Genomic DNA, 19,615 nt, shown 5'->3' with positions numbered 1-19,615 from the left:
GCTTCTTGGCCATCTGTATATCTTCTTTGGAGAAATATGTATTAGCAATTATATATTCTAGATAAAAGGCCCTTTTCAGAAATATGATATGAAAAAAATAGTCTCTCATTCTGTGGATTGTCCATTACTTTCTCGAGAATGTCCTGCCCCGGGGCCTGGCATTAGCGCTTCCCTCTGCCTTGAATCTTCCCTGGACACATACTTGGTGGTCTCCCTCCTTCCTTCAGGTCTTGGCTCAAATGCCTGCTTGTCAGTAAGATCTCCCAGGATCCCTTGTAGTGATCACCCAGTAAGAACAATGATGACAGCCCCATACATCACCGTCCGTCCCACCTCCCTGCCTCATTTCCCTTCAAGCTTTTATTACCATGTCCATGTAAAGTAGTCTTTTGTGAATTGTCTAATTCTTAACTGAATTGGAAATTTCATAAAGGATTTTTTTAATCAGTTTGTTACTACTTTATCCCAAATGTAATTCACTTTAGGTAATCCAGTATGAATGCAAATGAAAGAATGAATGAATTGCATGAGAAACAGTAATATATTTCACTTTATTTTATTAAACCTATGGCTTTTTCCAAATCTGCATGTGAATGTATATGCCACCATAGTTCAGTCATTCTTTAGTCAGATGATATAAAACTAATTTCGTCATTTTTCTTGGAAAGTAACCTTTGGCTTTGGAAGATTTAATAGAAAGTAATAGAGGAAAAGCTAAAATAAATAAATAACTACTTAATAAAGACTTAAATGTGGCTACCAGTGATGCAACTTGAGCTAATTGAAGCTTGAGGATGGGTAGTTCCTGGGAAGGGTCATCATCTGCCACTGTGTCTCCCCTCTGAGTGTGAGGAAGTTTCCATGTGCATGGATGCATGTGTGACCAGTCTGGAAGGTCACAGGTCTGGAAGGCTTGTCAGTACCAGCTTCTGCTCTTTCTTGGCCTGGCCTTGTGTACATTGACAATCAGATTCAGTCCTTGGGAATTTTCTGGGAGTGTTTGTATTTCCCTGGGACACAACTAAATAATTACAGCCTAATGTGGTAAGTGCTAGGCTAGAGTTCTATGGAAAGAACAGGATAGTTGCTGTAGAGGCCACAATTTCTTGATCTTGTGGGACCTGGGGTAATCTTCATGGTGAGGCAATATTTGGGGTTGTTCTTATAAAATGTATTTGGGGTGAGGAGTTCTGAGTAGGAGGAAGGTAATATATAGGGGAATTGTAATGGGATTTGGGTAGGGGTTGAGACTGACACAGATGGATGTGGCCATAGCAATCGAGTGGCAGTGAGATTGGAGAGGGAGAAATCTGCTTCCGAGATTTTTTATCAGGGCTGACCTAGATAGGAAGTGTTGCCTAACTGGATGTGGAGGGGAGAGACTGGAAGAAGACTTCTTGCTTGAGTGTTTGGACTGGATGGCCATAAACCAACGTTGGATATTCAGAGGATGGACACTGTGGACATAAAGGAACAGATGATCAATTGGTCACATTGATTTCTTTTCTTTTAAGTTTTTATTTTGAAATGATTATAGCATAACTAGTACACTGAGATCCTAGGTAGCCTTCACCCAGTTTTCCTGAATGATAACACTAACAAAAGTGTTAAAATCTGGAAATTGACATTGGTATGATCCATAGAACTTTTTGTGATTTCGCCAGTTTCCCGTGCACCCGTGTATGTGTGTGTGCATGTATGCCTGTATGTATCTGTGCAGTTTTATTACATGTTGATTTGTGTAACCATCACTACAATCAAGATATAGAATTGTTCCACCTCTGCAAAATCTCTCACACTCTTTCCCTTTTCCTTTTCCTGACTCCTTGCAGTCACGAATGTGTTTTCCATCTCTGTAATTCTTGTCATTTTTGAGAGTGTTAAAAAAATGGAGTCATACAGTATGTAATATTTTGATATTGGCTTTTTTAACTCAGTACAATTAATTCCCTTGAGATCCATCCAATTGTTGAGTGTATCGAAAGTTCATTTCTTTCCATTGTTGAGTAGTAGTATTCCATGGTATGAATGCACCAAAATTTGTTCCATACATTGAGGGACATTTGGGTTGTGTTGAAATTTTGCCTATTACAAATCAAACTGTTATGAATATTCATATGTATTAACTTTTGTGTGTGGTTACATTTTCATATCTTTGTGAGAAGTGACCAGCATTGCATCTTCTGTGTTGTATATTAAATGTATATTTAGAATATATTTTTAAGAAGCTGCCAAACTATTTTCCATAATGACTGTACCATTTCAACAATCTCAGAAGTAATATATGAGATAACTAATTTTGCCACATCCTTGGTATTGTCATCATTTTAAAAAAATTTAGCTGTTCTAGTAGGTAGGTATAGACTAATATCTAATTGTGACTTTAATTTGAAGTTTCCTAATGGCAAATGACCATCTTTTCATGTGTTTGTCTTCTGTGTATTCTCTCTGATAAAAATATCTATGTCGTTGCCCATGTCCTAGTTGTATTACAGGGCTCCATGTCAGTACTCTGAGACACTTCATTATGCCTTATTGCTGCTGGAGGGGTCGGGAGGAAGCACCTGCTGGCCCCCTAGACCCTGTGGGGTGGAGGATGGGGGAGGCATATTGCTGAGTAGCACTCCTCCCACACACCACCTTTACCTCAGCGATGCCAGGTCAGGCAGCACCTCCAGTTCTGCACATGGCCACACTGATTCCACAAGGGGTCAGTTTTCTTTTGGTTTTGGCAGGAGTAGTGCCAGTATTTAAGAACAAGTTTTTTCTGCCAGACGTCCCTTTCCCTGTCCCTGGGCTAGAGGGAGGGAGAGGCTTTATTTACAACCCTTATCTTCTGGTGGTTCCAGGTCCAGGCTTCTCCAGCACCTCATCAGGGGTGAAGGGGAAAGAAAACCCAGGTAGCTTCACCACTCCTCATGTTGTCAGCTTCCTGGCCAGTCAGCCTTCCCTCCATTTTTCATAGCTTTCCTGTGTTTGTTTGTGGTCTTAGTACCAGGAGATTTAGTCACAAGAATGAATGGCAAGCAATGGAGTGACTTCATCTTGGCCCCATGTCGGTTTTTAAGGACCTGGGCCACTTCAGGAAGTAGTCTAGACTCAGTAGAGCTTGGTGAAGACAACTCAGCATAGGGCTATTGACAGCAGGAGATGATGGAAGAGGGCTTGGGAGCCACTCCAACTTTGTTAGAACCTTGGCACCTGTGCTTACTGGTTGGGACTTAAGACTCAGCTTCCTCATAGTTCAAATGGGGATGATGCTGTTGCTGCTAATAATGCCTCTGTCTGTGACATTATACATTTACAGTAAGTTGCAGGATACCCGACCGTTACTAAGGGCCCAGTAAAAGTGATCTCTTGCTTTACCTGTAGTTGAGATTCTTGGCTCTAAGAAGATTATTTTTGGGCTTAGTGAGAGTGACTTAATGAGAACAAAAGCCAGATTACAGGGATTCAAAAACCAAGCAAAAGATGAGAAAAGAAGTCAGTGTACCTTCAAAATATTTTCCTGGAGAAGTAGAGAGAGGGTTGTGAAGGAATTCAGGGAAGTGACTGGGGGAGAAAGGAATGTGAAGTTTAGATAGGAAAGAATAAAGGACTGAAGAGGGAGAAATAAAGAGGTAAATTACAGAAAGAGCCAGGTTGCTGCTGATACTGGATTTAACACCCGGTATAAAGGAAAGAAAACTATTCCCTGAGACCAGGCATACTCTCCCGTAAACCCCATCCAGCACAGAACCCAGTTCCTGGCTGTCATCACTGATGTCACCAAGTATGTTGACCTTTACCACTTCCAAATCAGGCACCCACTGGAACTGTAACCCACCACTTCAGCTCCTGGTAGTCTGCAGCTCCTGTTGTAGAAAGGAGAGAAACAGAGGAAAGGTGAGACTGAATGAGGAGCTAGGACATTAGGAATTTTTATATAATAAGCTTCAGTCATTCATTATTATGCCATCAGACATTTACTAAGCATCTGCTTTATTCCAGGCATGTGCTCTGGTTATGATGATGACAAAATAGACATTATCCTTGTGCTTATGGAGCTTTCCTTCGAATGTGGGAGTCAAGTCTTATGTATCCATGCACAGCTGTGACACGTGTTGTGAGGGGAATGGAATTTGTACAGTGGGGTTATATTGCCAGGGGGATTCTGCATGGATGTGGAGGGTAAGGAAGGCCACCCCAAGGTAGAGAGATTGGAGCTGCAATGAGGTAGTGGGTACTGTGGAAGCTGAGAAGCATGGGGAATGTTCTAGACACAGGGCACAGCATTCATGAAAGAGGAATATGAAATGTGGAACTGAATGAAAGCCACCAAGAACAATGTGTTCAGCAAGTGGGAGCAAGACCTGAGATGGGAGGTGGAGGAAGGTGAGCAGTGCAGACATCGTAGGCACCCAAGGGCTAGGGTGTTATTCTAAGCATGGCAGTTAGCTGTTACAGACTCATAAGTAGAGTGTAATAGAGTACATGCTCTTTTCCACATCTTTAAAAGTGACACTGTGTGCCCTGTAGGACTTATATTAGAGAGAGACACGGATGGCTATGAGGAGACTAAGCCCAGTATTAAAGGAGGCAAATTGAGAGAGGAGGTAGTTTGGACAAGGGTTATGGCCGTGGAAATGGAGGGAAGTAAGTGAACTGGAGATTAGTGATGCATCAGACATGGAGGCAAAGTAGAGAGGGATGTTTAGATGACTTTCAGTTTTGTGGCTGGGTGACTAGTTTCCAGTTTCCAGTAATCAGGATCACTGAATATTTGGGAGAAGAAAACATGAGTTTATTTTTAGACATTTATTTGATCCAAGATGCTTCTTGGAAATGTTGAAAAAGTAGTTTTCTGTGTGGATATGAAGGGAAAACAAAGGCTTATAATGGAAACAGTGGCTTCCACCTGGGCAGTGAAGACTGAGGAGGTCTGCAGAGGGGTGGGAGGAATTCCAGGACAGAGGGCATAGTACTGTCATCAAAGGGGACAGTATTAGGAGGCAACCCTAAGAGTGAGAGGCATGGCGGTGTCTGAGGAGAGAGGCAAAGATTTAAAGATTAGATTTAGAATAGAAATAGTATGAACACTCTAGAAACTGAATTAAGGAACTAGTAAAAGGCTGGCCTGGCACAGTGTTTTCATCCATATCCCTTAGAGCACTGGGTCCTTGGGAGAGTTACTGTCATGTTCTCTCTCTGTCTCTCTGTCTCTTTCTTTCTCTTTTTCTCTCTCTCATGCACAATCATGTTTCATGATGGGGTAAGTATGGGGATCACTCGTAAGATGAAACAGTTTGTCAGTAACATAACTTCTAAGAGTGTTTGTCTAGCACCGTGAGTCTCAAGGTGGATGGCCCATGCAACAGTACTTACCGACTCTCAGGGATCCAAGTCCGTGTTCTCTGGAACAGCACTGGAGGGACACCTGCTGGGTGTCATTAACAGACTCAGCCACAGAACTGTGCATCCATCCCCCTCAACATCCTCCCCTCCCTCTCCACCCCTGCTCCCCAACCTCCTCTCTGGTAAAGATACAGTTTTTCTCAGGCGTTGAAATAGCAGGGTTCGGTGTCAGGGTGTTGTGTGTTTAGGGCAGTGGAGGTCAAAATATTTGGTGAAATCAAGGATGACAGCCAGGAATCTGGATCCATTCTGGCCAGTGGTTGGGTGAATAGTGTGTCTGGGTGTTGGGTGGGATGAATCTTTGGTAACCAGTGAAAGCCTCCGACTTAGCAGCAGGGGACTAGTTCATGTATAGGCAAATAGGAAACTGAGAAAATGATATTCTGGAAGAAACCTTCTGCAGATAATCAAGGTCAGGGTGGGAAGACGTGAACAGTAAAAGAAAGGAAGTAACCAAACGATAACCCCTGTCCTGGAGACTGAAATGATTTAATCTTAGAAGGTATGTGCCTGGGATTTGGAGAGTGAAAGTTTGTTATTTAAATGTTTAGAACTTGGAGGTTCTTTTATGTTGGTAATCAATGTGTTAGTGTGTAGCTACTTTGCACATAGCTTTGGCCATAAGGGAAAATGAACCTGTTTCAATAAGTAACTCTCATCACCACTGGTATGGCAGTGAGATCACCAACATTCTCTTCATAGAGGGTTATATACAGTTTTAAAAAGCCGAGGAAGAGATCACTATAGAAGGTTTGAGCAAATAAGAGTGATATTATGAGTAACTGGGTATTTTGTGAGGTGGGATTTTGCTACAGTCAGAAGCCCGGCATTTATCTTGTTATCTCCAGTGCCTAGTGTAATAACTGGTAAACAGTCAGCTTTTGATTGAATGCGTGGATGAATAAATAATCCCTCAAATTCATTTTTTTAAAGAAGAACCAGAGGAGAACACTTGAGACTATATTAACTTTGGAGGTCAAACAAAGCCAAAATTATCCAGATGACCTCTAAGTTCTGGTATGAATTGGTAGCACTAGTTTTACATAGTTGATGGTTGCTGATAAGAGTGAGAAATTGGGGTTTTTAACAGGTAGAAAAATACTGAATTTTGCTTGATCCCACATGACTTGCAAGGAGAAAGCCAAGATGTCAGGCAAGAAGAAACAGTTGGCCTTGATGTAGCAATGAATAGCAGAATATTGCAGATTTGCTTAACATTAAGTTAGCTTTATTTTTGTAACTTTCTACACATAAGTATTCCTGCATAAGAGATGAATGATATGTACTTGAGAGCGTTGTGTTGAATGAATATATAGATGAGTGAATTCACATGTACCTTTGCTGGATGCAGCCTTCTTATTTCTTAATCTAGTTGTATCCTGGTGTTTGACATGACCGATTCTGTCTCAAGCATGCATAGTTATCTATTTGGATATCAAATTACCTCATAAGGACCCTCATTTTATAGGTCATTTCAAAGAGGGCTGATGGGACCAAAGCCCAGGAGCTCTTAACACTGCGATCAATGATTGAGTTCTTTGTTGGTTGTAATAGTCACTCAATAGTGCTATGTTTTCCTAATGGAGATAGAAGATAAAAAGATAAAAGACCTTCATTTTACTCTAGGATGATGGTAAACAGTTGGCAGTATGTGTATATCATTATGAGTTCAATATTTCTTGTTTTGATTGTCTTGTCATTAACTTTCCTCCTTTTATCTCTCTCTTCTCCCAGGACATGGAGGCCTTCTTTTTTCCTATTCAATTACTGATTTAATTTTTCTGTCTTTAAAAAAATTACTGACTTGTAACTACATACAGTTATCCCTCGGTATCTGCAGGGGATTGCTACCTAAATCCCCAGATGCTCAATCCCTTAAATAAAATTGTTCATAGTTTGCATATAACCCACACACATCCTCCTGTATACTTGAAATCACCTCTTGATTACTTATAATTTCTAATACAACATAAATGCTATGTAAGTTGTTGCTGGAGCACAGCAAATTCAAGTTTGCTTTTTGGAACTTCATGAAATTTTATGCCTGAGAATTTTGGATCTGTGTTTGGTTGAATCCACAAATGCAGACCCTGAAGATACAGAGGGCTGACTGCACCGTGAATCATACTGGTCACTAAGACCACAGAGATACACAGGACATAGCCCTTCTCTCCAATAAGCTCCAGTCAGTAGAAGAAGTAGACATACATGTGTAGCACCAGTAAGACATTGTAGTAAGCTCAGAACAGAACAAATTTAAGGTTCTGTGTTATTGTGGACAGAGACTTGTTATAATGAGGATGAAGGTGGGTAAGGCAGGCTTTTTAGTGAAGGTTATACTGAAGCCAAACCATCTCCTTTATTTCTCTGTATCTTTTTGTTGTATTACCTTCCAATAGCCAAATGGATCAAGCCCTCAGAAGATCTATTGATCTGTCATCAAATCTTTCCCTGCTGAAAGAAGCTTCCTTTGAGGAGCTAGTCTTTGCTAAGTAATCCCATTAACAGAAAAGCCTGCATTTCAAATCAATCAGTGAATACAAAACACAAAATAGCTTTGTTAGAAATCTCTCAGGTTCTATCATTTACAGCAGTTTATGGCTGAGCAGCCTTTATGTTTAAACAACAAAAAATGTTGAAGGAATTTTAACTTCTGAGGACTAGACTCAAACCCAAGATATGGTGGTCGACTCAGACTTATTAATGCACTTAGAAAATGTAGGATTTTGACTGTCTTGAAATATCTTTGTGAATTACAGAGATAAGACTGAAAATAAAAATCATCTAAATTCTCTATTAAGAATAAATTTTGTGTTTTGAAACCTATAAAATATTCTGCCTTATGTTAAAATGCAGAGGATCCTCTGCTATAACCAAACTGAGAGCAATAAATTTTTAGCTTGGGTTTTAAAGGGTGAAAGAGGACAATGAGAAAGAAAAGAAGCCTAGAGCCAGTTTTGTGTCAAAAAAAATTTGAAAGAATCAAAATCTTTTCTTTTTGTTCCATGACTTAATAATTAAATTGTACTTTGTTTTCTGAAAACAAGTAGGCAAAAACAATGATTGAAATAATTAAATACATATTTCTTTTCTTTAAAAATGTTATAACACCTTTAGGATTAATTTACTTTCAAATTAAACTTGATTACTTTCTGAGAGAAATACCACTTTAAAATGAAAGTCTTCCATTCCAGACAGCATTATAAATAGCTAAAAAAACAAGGGAGGAAAACTGTACTGTTTCAAAGCATGCTGGAATAAATAAAAAAATTTTTTTTTGGCACATCACTAATAGCCAATAGCATTTGGAAGATTTGGAGATGAGCTGGTTTGTATTAAACATATTTAAACATTTTAAAATGTGTCATGAATTAAGTCAAGCTTTACCTCAAACAGATGCTAAAAATGTCAAAATACATGGAGTTTTACTGTATTTAAGATCATGATTATCCAACAACCACTTGGCTTTTGTTTTTCCACAGAGAATAGTCAGATGAACTGGAAAAAATGGAGAAGCATGACTGGTCCTCCAAAGACAAAGAAAATGCCAGGTTTCTTGGACAAACCTGAGTAGTGACCATATCATAGCAACCTGTAGATTGCATCCAGGCTATGGGTGGGCTCTTTCCAGTTGGAAAATGCAGTATCTTATGTGCATACCTCATGAATAATGTGAGGATAAATGTGTTTTGTGCATTGTCTTTTACCTCTTAACTTGGCTTCATCAGGCTTCTATGAAATTAATAGAAAATAAAAAATAGAAACATAGACCATTCCTTCATAGCTCATAGACTAGTAGAGAACCGATATATGTCTGAGTAACCACTACCCAGTATAAAGGCATTTTTTTAGTTATTTAAATAAGATACTATAGAAACACAGAAAAGGAATGATTAAATATACTTGTACAACAATATTTAAATTGGATTTTGAAAAGTAACCAATAAAGTGACAAGAAATGGATGGTAAAATCTGATACAGCTAGAACATAAGGTGCTGAGGGAGATGGAATCAGAAGATGGCAAGCCATCTTTGCAAAGGGTCTTAAGGGCCTGCTGAAGAGTTTGGACTCCATTGGGCAGTCACTGCTTAGCCATGGGAATGCTTCTAGGCCAGGATGCAGTGCACTCAGATAGGCTTTTCTGAAAGGCCATCATGAAGCACTTGTGAATGATGGTGTAGAGGGGAGACTTGAAGCTGGAGAACTAGCTAGTCAGATATTATGGTGCAAGCTAAGGACCCTGGGTTAGGATGAAGAGGAGAAAGGGATCTGGGGGTCCTTGGAGATGCAATGGAGCAAGATTCTAATCAAACACATATACAGGGTAAGGAATTGTCTTGTTATTTCACACTATGAAAAAACAGACTTTTCCCCAAGCGCAGTATATCAGGGACTACTGGACACCCGAGTCAGGCACTGGGTCCCATGATTAAAAAATCAAAGCCTGGATAGGCTGGGAAAGTACTGGACACCTGACCTACATTATAGCTCTGTATGTCTGGTTAAAAGAAAATAGAGTATCGGGGGGGTCAAGATGGCAGAGTCATAGGACCATGAGTTCACCTCTTCTCATGACTAAAAACAAAAACCACAATGACTGCTAAACAACTATTGACAAAAAAAGACTGTAACCTAGCAAGAAAGATCTTCTTCAATGGGAAATATAGAGAGAGACCTGCAGGGGACAGTAGGAAGGCATGCTCACAATAGAATCAGGCCCCATAGCGCCTGGGTGGGGGACCCACAAGCTGAAGTGTAATTAAGTCACAGAGGCCCCCCCCCCACAGGACTGAGAGCGCTGAGCCCCATGTCAGGCTCCCTAGCCTGGGGTCCAGCGTTGGGAAGAGGAGAGCCCAGGACATGTGGTTTTGAAGGCCAGGGGGCTTACCTCCAGGAGCCCCATGTGACCGGGGCAAACAGATTTCATTCTCTTGAGACACATACACAGAATTTCGCATGTGCCAGGTCCAAGGGCAGAGACAGCTTGGGAGGTCTGAGTAGAGTGAGGGCAGAGCACAGGTTTAATACGAGGGCACACTCCTGGGAAAGGGAACAGCAGGACTTGGTGCTCGGTTCCCTGGCTTGTTTGTAACAGCCCCTTGTGATGTGCTGATTCTCGTGACCTCCTCCAGGAACGTGCGCACTTTCAGCATCTCCACCACCTCTCCTTGAACAGACTGCAGGGATCTCTCTTTCCTCAGTTCTTCAATGACAAAACTGATTTCCTTCCTTGAACTCAGGTTGACCGTCATCAACTGTCTGTAAGCGTTAGCGAGGCTGGTGTATTTACTGGCTCCTTCTCTAGCCTGGTGTTCTTTAAAGTCGTCTCCATGCTAGCACACTCCTGTTTAGCCACTTACAGCTGATCGATGAGGTGGCACTTCTCTTCGATCTGGGAAGCCAGTGTTTCAGCCCGCTGCTTTTCATAGCTTTGATAAAGGTGACTTCTATCACACTGAATAAGTCTGCAGGTAAATGAGACACTCACCAATGAGGTGAAGACAGGGAGACTCAACACTGCTTCCCACTGGAAGCTCTGGAACATGAACTGAGAACACAGGCCATAGGGCAGCAGCACCACCAGGACCTCACACACCTCCCTCAGGATCAGCCCAAAGCCAAGCTCCATGGAGGACAGCAGCCCTTCCGTGACACTGACCCACCCAGGGCTCTGCCCGGTTACCGTGGAGCCACCAGCCACAAGCCCCAGGGGACACCCCAACATTCCACCTGGAACCCAACCAGCAACTGACTTCCCAGATTGGTCAGTTACCAGTGTGTGGGGGAGGGGCTGTGCCAGAGGGGAGGGTTGTAACCAAAGTGTCATTCTCTCCATTACTGTCCAATGATAACTTTCCTTACCTCTTTCTTTTTGTGTTTATATCTACATACAGTAAAAAATAGAGTGAAATGTATCGATGTTAAGTTATTGATTTCACAAATTTTTCAAATTCCTAACCTTCCACAGTATCCAAAAAGTCAATGTATGAACCATATGTTTGAATCATATCCATTAACACAGAATATACACTTCGGTCACATTTCAACTGAACCACACCCTCTGACAACATGCATCCATCAGTTTGATGGTGGCTGAACTTCATAAAAATGAAATAAGTCACACTGTACACTGTTATGTCTGTCTCTTTGGCTCTAACTAACATTTTTAAAGATAGATGTTTTTAATTGAATATGCTATTCATTCTGTTTGTAGGCCTGAATAATTCATCCTTGTAAGATTATATCACAAATTGATCCATCCTTGTTTTTTTGTTAATAGACTTTATTCTTTTAGAGCAGTTTCAGGTTCACAGCAGAAATAAGCAGACAATACAGAGTGTTCACACATAGCCCTCATCACCACCACACACATACTCCCCTAGCCTCAACATCCCGCATCAGTGTGGCATATTTGGTACGATCGATGATCCAACATGGGAATATTAATATCAACCAAAGTCTATAGTTTACATTAGGGTTCACTCTTGATGTTGTATATTCTGTGGGCTTTGACAAATGCATAATGACATGTAGCCACTATAGTATCATACAGAATAATTTCATTGCCCTAAAAATCCCTTGTGCACCATCTATTCATCTCTCCCTCCCTCTCCCCAGGATCTTTTTATTGTTTCTGTAGCTGTGCCTTTTACAGATTGTCATTTGGTTAGAATCATACAGTTTTTAGCCTTTTCAGACTGGCTCTTTTCATTTAGTAATAGGTCTTTTAAGTTACTTCCCTGTCTCTCATGGCTTTATCTTTTTTCTTTTCTTTTCTTTTTACTGCACCTATATTTTTAAAATTTACCTATATGTACTGTTTATTGTTTCTAAGAATGTTTAGAGCTTTAGCTTTTTAAACTTACATAATTATCAAAGGAATAAAGCCAACCACAAAATAAGAATTAATTTAAAAAGATACACACGCCTTGCTATTAACACAACATTATTTATAATTGCTAAGATAAGGAAGCATCCTAAGTGCACATCAATAGTTGAATAGATAATGCAGATGCAGTATATGTGTATATAATGGAATTAACTCACCAATAAAAAAGAAAGATATTTTGCCATTTGTGGCCCTTCATTCACTTTTTCTTCCACTTCAAAAACCAGACATTTTTAACTGGCAGAGACAGTTCTACTACATCGAAAGCAACAAAATACATAGAAATAAACTTAACCAAGGAGGTTACCTATACCCTGAAAACTGAAATGATACAAAGAAATGGGAAGATTTCTTGTGCTCTTGGATTTGAATAATGAACACTATCAAAATGGCCACACTGCCCAAAGCAACCCACAGATCCAATGCAACCCCATCAAAATATTCACAACATTCCTCACAGAACTAGAACAAACAATTCCAAAATTTGTAAGGAACCACAAAATACCCCGAACAGCCAAAGCAATCTTTTGTAGGTCCTTTTTTTTTTGTCTCCACTTTCTCTTTTTGTTCTCTTTTCTTATGGTTTGATGACTAGAGAAGGTACTTTAACATTTGTTGTAAAGCTGGTTTGGTGGTGCTGAAATATTTTAACTTTCATTTATCTGTGAAGATTTTGATGGAAAGAGTGTTCTTGGATGTAAGTTTTCCCCTTTCACCACTTTAAATATATCATGCCACTCCCCTCTGGCCTGTAGAGTTTGTGCTGAAAAATCAGCTGATGATTTTATGGGAGTTCCCTTGTATGTTTTTTGTTGCTTTTCTACTGCTAATTTTAATGTTTTCTCCTTATTCTTTATTTTGGTCAATATGATGACCATGTGCCTTGGTGTGTTCCTCTTTGGGTTGATCCTGTGTTGATCCTGAATATCAACAATTTTCTATGATTCAACATTATACAGTAGAGATTTAGACAATGATAAGAATATGACTCTATAACAAAAGTTACAGAAAGCAGCCATATCTACACTCATACATCTGCCTATGTATCTGTATATAGATATATTTTTATTATTAAACAAAGAGAATTAAAGTATGGGCTCAACTATAAGCTTCCTGGGGACAGGGCATCTTTATCTGCTGGCCACTGCATCCCCAACACCTGGCACAAAGCCTGGTGTGTGGAAGGTGTGCAATTGAATTTTCAATAAATGAAGACACTATGAGTTCAGCAAGAAATCCTAAAAGAATGTAAAAGTAGGAAAAATTGAAACAGATATGAATGAATGAGAGAACTGAGAAATTAAGAAAGAATGAAATCTAAGGGCTGGTTCCTTAAAAACAAACAAAACAAGCAACTGCCTGATGAAACCAAGGGGAAAAGTCAAGACTCACAGCAGATACTGAGCACGTGCTAAGCACAGTCTGAAACATGTTTACACATTTTTTTTTCATTTACACCTCACGGCTCACAGCAGATATCAAGACAAGCTTGGGATGGACTAACCACAATGTGCAAACTACACATATCATTGCAATGAACAGACTTTACTAAGGTGCTTGAACATAACTGAATATCTGAACAAATGAAATGCCAAAAAGAAACAGAAAAACATACTTATTGAACATCTGGAGAAATTTAAACACTGAATATTTGATATCAAGAAATGAATTAACACTTTTAGCTGTGAGCAAGGTCTTTTTCTTAGACCCTTTAAAAATCTTACCTTTTAGCTGTACACATTTGTAGATGAAATAAGATTTGAAGCAAAAGTCCAACAAATGGAACTGGTTAAATAAGCTGTAAAATAGTTAATCAGCTGAATTATTATTTTATTTAGTTTTTAAATGGAGGTACTGAGGATTGAACCCAGGACCTTGTGCATGCTAAGCATGTGCTCTACCATTGAGCTATTACTGCCCCAACTGAATTTTTGAATATCACATAGTGGAAAATTCTTTAGCAACATGCTGTAAAATGCTTAAATATATGTAAAAATGAAAAACTTCAAAACAGTATAATGTTAATTTACTTAGAAATATGATATATACTAAATTGTCATTTAAAATAAATGTATATAGTGAGAAAACAAGAGTGAGAATACATACATTCAAAAATTAAGAATGAAACCAAAAAATATGGATTTGATGGTTGGCATTACAGGTGATTTTTACTTGCTTTCCATAGTTCCAAATTTTTCAGATTCCACCTAATTAGATGTACTATGATCAAGAAAATAAAGTGAAATTCAAACTTTTAAAGGCCCCGGGTAGCCCCTTCCTCACCCCCTCTGCCATTACCCTAACTCTACACCCTCATTATTTTGTGCCTGAATTGTGTTAACATAGTTCAACCTGATTTCTCGTTTCTCTCTGTGCCCCCAAAGCCGGAGGTGCTTTCTAAAGGAAATAATCACATCCCGAGTCTCAGTGGTCTCTTTAGGCACTGGAGAAATACAAAATTTAAAAAAAGAGATTCCTGTCATCAAAAATATGTGTAACTTATAGAGGACATAGGTTAGAATTTGGCCGAGTCTGTAACGGAGAAGTGCTAACATTTTAGTATGGAACATCAGACAACATGGAAAAATGTGGAGAAGAAAATATATTTATTTTTATCAATAGAAATAATCAATAAGCAATTTACAGTAGGAACAGAGAACAGATTTATTTGAGCCAATCTGAGGATTGTGGCTTGGGAGACAAAGAATTGAGAAGCACTTGGATTATGAATTCATCATTCCATTTGACTGGACATGTGTATTCACTTTTATACATGTTTTCCCACTGAAAGTTATACCATGAGCATTTCCTATGTCATTTACTGTAATTCTAGAACTGTTTAAGATGGTTTCATAATAATCCATCTTATGATTGTGCTGTAGTTTAGTAAGTCATTAGATTCTTGCAGGAAATTAGACTCCAATTTTCCCTGCTCTTAAGAAATATTGTGTTGAACATCCTTATTGATAGCCTTTTTTAAATTACATTTCTGATTATTTCCTTAATATAGATTATTAGAATTATAATTACTGGATCAGAGTTAATGGACATTTTTTAAGATTCTTCATACTTTTATTACCAAAATGCTTTCTAGAAAGGCAAGTTATGAATTTAAAGGGTGATTTGTCTCCTAAAATAGAACTGAATAATAAAAATTTATAATATTTAGATCAGTAAGGAATCATAGATATTATAATCTAATAACTATAATTCAACAATTGTTTTATTAAATTAATAGAAAATAAAAAATAAAAACATAGACCCTCCCTTCATAGCTCATAGACTAGTAGAGAAGTGATAGATATCTGAGTAACCACTACCGAGTATAAAGGGGTTTTTTAGTTATATAAAAGATTCAATAGAAACACAAGAGAGAAATGATTAAACATACTTGTAGAATTGTATTTAAATTGGATTTTGAAAAGTAACCAATAAAATGACAAGAAATGGATAGTAAAATCTGATATAGCTAGAACATAAGGTGCTCAGGGACAAAGAATCAGAATATGGCAAGCCATCTTTGCAAAAGTGTCTTAAGGGTCTGCTGAAGAGTTTGGGCACCATTCTGTAGTCACTGCGTAGCCATGGAAATGCTTTTATGCCACTGTGAATGAAAATACAGCAATGTGAGTGAAAATACTGCAATCATATCAGTAAACCAAGTCATCAGCAGCTGCCACCACCCCCCAGTGGTGACGGGCCTGCAGCCCAGCCTCTGCAGCCACTCACAATGGTGCACTCTGAGTGGACTCAGAATAAGAAAGGACAGGATACTGGCCCTAGATAGCTAGGTGCTTGTCAAAGGAATGAATTCAGTGAGCCCAAATGTTTGTTTCCTCCCATACATAGAAAAACACTAAATTCTTTAACTTGAAATGCCTGGTTTTCTTTAGATAACAAGAAATCTTTTATTGTTCCAACTACCTGGTCTTTGTTGTAAAGCTCCTATATATCCTAGCTCCTCCCCTACCTCTTTGGAGCAGTCCCTCAGAGCGATCTGAGAGGCTGTCATCCCAGCTCGAGTCCTCCCACCAAATAAAACATAACTCTTAACTTCTAGGCTGCGTGTTTATTTCAGTCAACACCAGAACGCAGTGCACTCAGATAGGTGTTTTTGAAAGGCCATCATGAAGCACTTGTGAATGATGGTTTAGAGGGGAAGCTTGAAGCTGGAGAACTAGCTAGTCAGATATGCTGCAAGCTAAGGACCCTGCATTAGGTTGAAGAAGAGAAAGGGATCTGGGAGTCCTTGGAAATGCATTGGAGTAAGATTTTTACCAAACAGATATGCAGGGTAAGGAATTGTCTTGTTATTTCACACTATGGAAAAACAGGCTTCTTCCCAAGCACTGTATATCAGGGACAACTGGGCACCCGAATCAGGCACTGGGTCCCATGATAAAAAGTCACAGCCTGGGTGGGGTGGGAAAGTACTGGTTGTATCTGACCTACATCACAGCTCTATGTCTGGTTAAAAGAAAATAGAGTATCAGGGGGTCAAGATGGCAGAGTCGTAGGACCACGAGTTCACCTCTTCTCACGACTACAACAAAACCACAACTGATTGCTAAACAACCGTTGAAAAAAAGACTGGAACCTAGCAAAAAAGATCTTCTTCAACAGGAAATATAAAGAAATTTCCACAGAGTGACCCACAAGCTGAAGAATTATTAAGTGACAGAGGCCCTCCCACAGGACTAAGCACTTTGAGCCCCATGTCAGGCTCCCCAGCCTGGGGCTCCAGCAGTGGGAGGAGGAGACCCAAGAACATCTGTTTTGAAGGCCAGGGGGCTTACCTCCAGGAGCCCCACATGACTAGGGGAAACAGACTTCGTTCTCTTGGGACACGTACAGAATCTCACATGTGCCAGGTCCAAGGGCAGAGGCAGTGATATCATAGGAACTTGGGCCAGACCTGCCTGCTGGTTTTAAAAGGTCCCCTGGGGAGTTAGGGGATGGCTGTGCTTCACCCTAGAGACATAAAAGCTTATGACTGACATTCCAGGAATGTTCATGTAAATAAGCTTCCCTGGAGGCTGATGGGATCATTAGCACCAAGACCCAGCCCCACCCAATAGCCTGTAGGCTTAAGGGCAGGGAAACCTCAGGCCAAACAACGTATAAGGTGTGAACACAGAAAGAGAATAATTGATCCAAGAATTTTTATAGAAGAATAAAAGACCCTGAATAGTCAGAAAAATTTCAAGAAAGAACAAAGCTGGATGAATCATACTACCTCACTTCAAACTTTATTACAAAGCTACAGGAGGCAAAATAATATGGTAATGGCATAAAAACAGACACATACATCAGTGGAAAAGAATTGAGAACCCAGAAATAAACCCATGAATTAATTAAACTATTACAAAGGAGCCAGGAATATACAATGGAGAAAATGCAGTCTCTTCAATAAATGGTGCCTGAAAAACAGAAGAGCCACATGCAAAAGAATGAAGCTTTACCACTAGCTTACACCGCACAAAAACTAACTTAAAGTAGATTAAAAACTTGAATGTAGATGTAAAACTTACAGAAGAAAACATAGGTGCTAAGCTCCTTGATATTGGTCTTAATACTGAGTTTTAAAATTTGACACCACAAGCAAAGGCAACAAAAGCAAAAATGAAAAAAAAAATGGGACTACATCAAACTAAAAAACTTTTGCACATCAAAGGAAACCATCAACAAACTGGAAAGGCAACCTATGTAATGGGAGGATATATTTGTAAACTCATGTAGTTAATATTGAAAATATATAAAGATCTTCTACAATTCAATAGCAAAAGAAGGGAAGAAAGAAAAAGAAAAAAGAGAAAGAAAACACAATCTGATTAAAAATGGGCAGAGGATCTATGTAGGCAAATTTTTCAAAGAAGACACACAGAGAGTCAACAGACACATGAAAGGATCTTCAAGATGTCTGATCATCTAGGAAATGCAAATCAAAGCCACAATGAGATTTCACCTCACACCTATTGGAACAGCTATTATCAAAAAGACAAGAAATGACAAGTGCCATCAGGGATGTGGTAAAAAGGGAAACCTCCTGCACTGTTGGTGGAAAGGTAAATTGATCCAGCCACTATGGAATACACTACAGAGGTTCCTCAAAAAATAAAAATAGAACTACAATATGATCCAGCAATCCCCGCTAGGTATTTATCCAAAGAAAGCAAAAACATAAACTGAAAAACTTATCTGCACTCCCATGCTTACTGCAGCATTATTTACTACAGCCAAAACATGGAAGTAATCTTAAATTTCCATCAATAGATGAACAGATAAAGAAAATGTGATATATACATATGATACAAATATTCCACGTGTATGAAAACGTGATGCATATATATAATAAATATCTGATTGAATATATATGGGATATTCTTCAGACATAAAAGAAAAGATATCTTTCCATTTGCAACAACACAGATGGCCTTTGAGAGTCTTATGTTAATTGAAATAAGTCAGACAGAGAAAGACAGATATCACATGATCTCACATTGTGGAACCAAAAAAGAAACCCCAAGCAAACAAAACTGTCAAAACACCAAAACCTGACTCCTAGTTACAAAGAACAGATTAGTAATTGACAGTCAGAGGTGGGGGCTGGGAGCTGTCTCAGGCTGTATGGTTTTCTCTCTAATTATAAGTCAGTAAGTTTTGCAGTTGAAGTGGACCCAGAAGCCACATATGGCAGAAAACGCCCTCCAGCACCTAAGGCTGTGATGCCTTCTTCCCTGACCCCGGGGGCTGGAGCAAATCCTAGACCAGCTCTGTTACCTGGTGCTGAGTGAAGATGCAGTGCTGGTGACACCTGGGGACCTAGAGAATGACAAGCAGATGGCCAGCACCATCTCTGAGCAGGTCAGCACCACCTGTGGTTTCCACAGCACTGCAGGGACATACCCTTCAAGCTCCTGTCGGTGGTCTTTGGAGAACACATTTTGCTGGTGACCAAGTCAGGACAGAGTGTGTTGGAATTGAGGCCAGGATCCCACTGCCATCTGCCTTTGCCTGTAGGGGAGGGGCCAAGGTGGAGGGGTCTTGAGCCTCTGTGATGAGGAAGACACAGACCTCCACCACCTCTCTCTCAGCTTGCCCCAGGACTGAGGCTGTGAGCTCTCCCACCTCCCCACCCCTACCTGGACCAGCAGAGGTATGCCTACTTTGCACTATGTTAGGGAGAGTGAGGGCAAGTGCATCTCCCTCTCCCCACACTCCCATCTAATGGACTTCAATTGGATGGTCCCAGGACAAAAAAAAAAGAAAAGAAATTAAAAGAAAAAAATATTAAAAAGATAAAAGGATCTGACTGCATTGATAGTGAACTT

General features: G+C 39.6%; 1 non-coding gene across 1 annotated transcript; it reads left to right on the top strand.

Annotated features, from left to right (window-relative positions):
* Positions 1-6,860: 6,860 nt before the first annotated feature.
* Positions 6,861-6,988, top strand: LOC116280000 (small nucleolar RNA SNORA25). The gene has a single exon (XR_004189313.1). It is a non-coding gene; the product is annotated as a small nucleolar RNA SNORA25 (small nucleolar RNA).
* The last annotated feature ends 12,627 nt before the right edge of the window (positions 6,989-19,615 follow it).

Source organism: Vicugna pacos, chromosome 11 (genome assembly GCF_048564905.1).
Source record: "Vicugna pacos chromosome 11, VicPac4, whole genome shotgun sequence".
In the NCBI taxonomy this organism is placed as follows: Eukaryota; Metazoa; Chordata; class Mammalia; order Artiodactyla; family Camelidae; genus Vicugna; species Vicugna pacos.
Note: the sequence above shows the minus strand (reverse complement) of the source record. Positions and strands in the feature narration are given on the sequence as shown.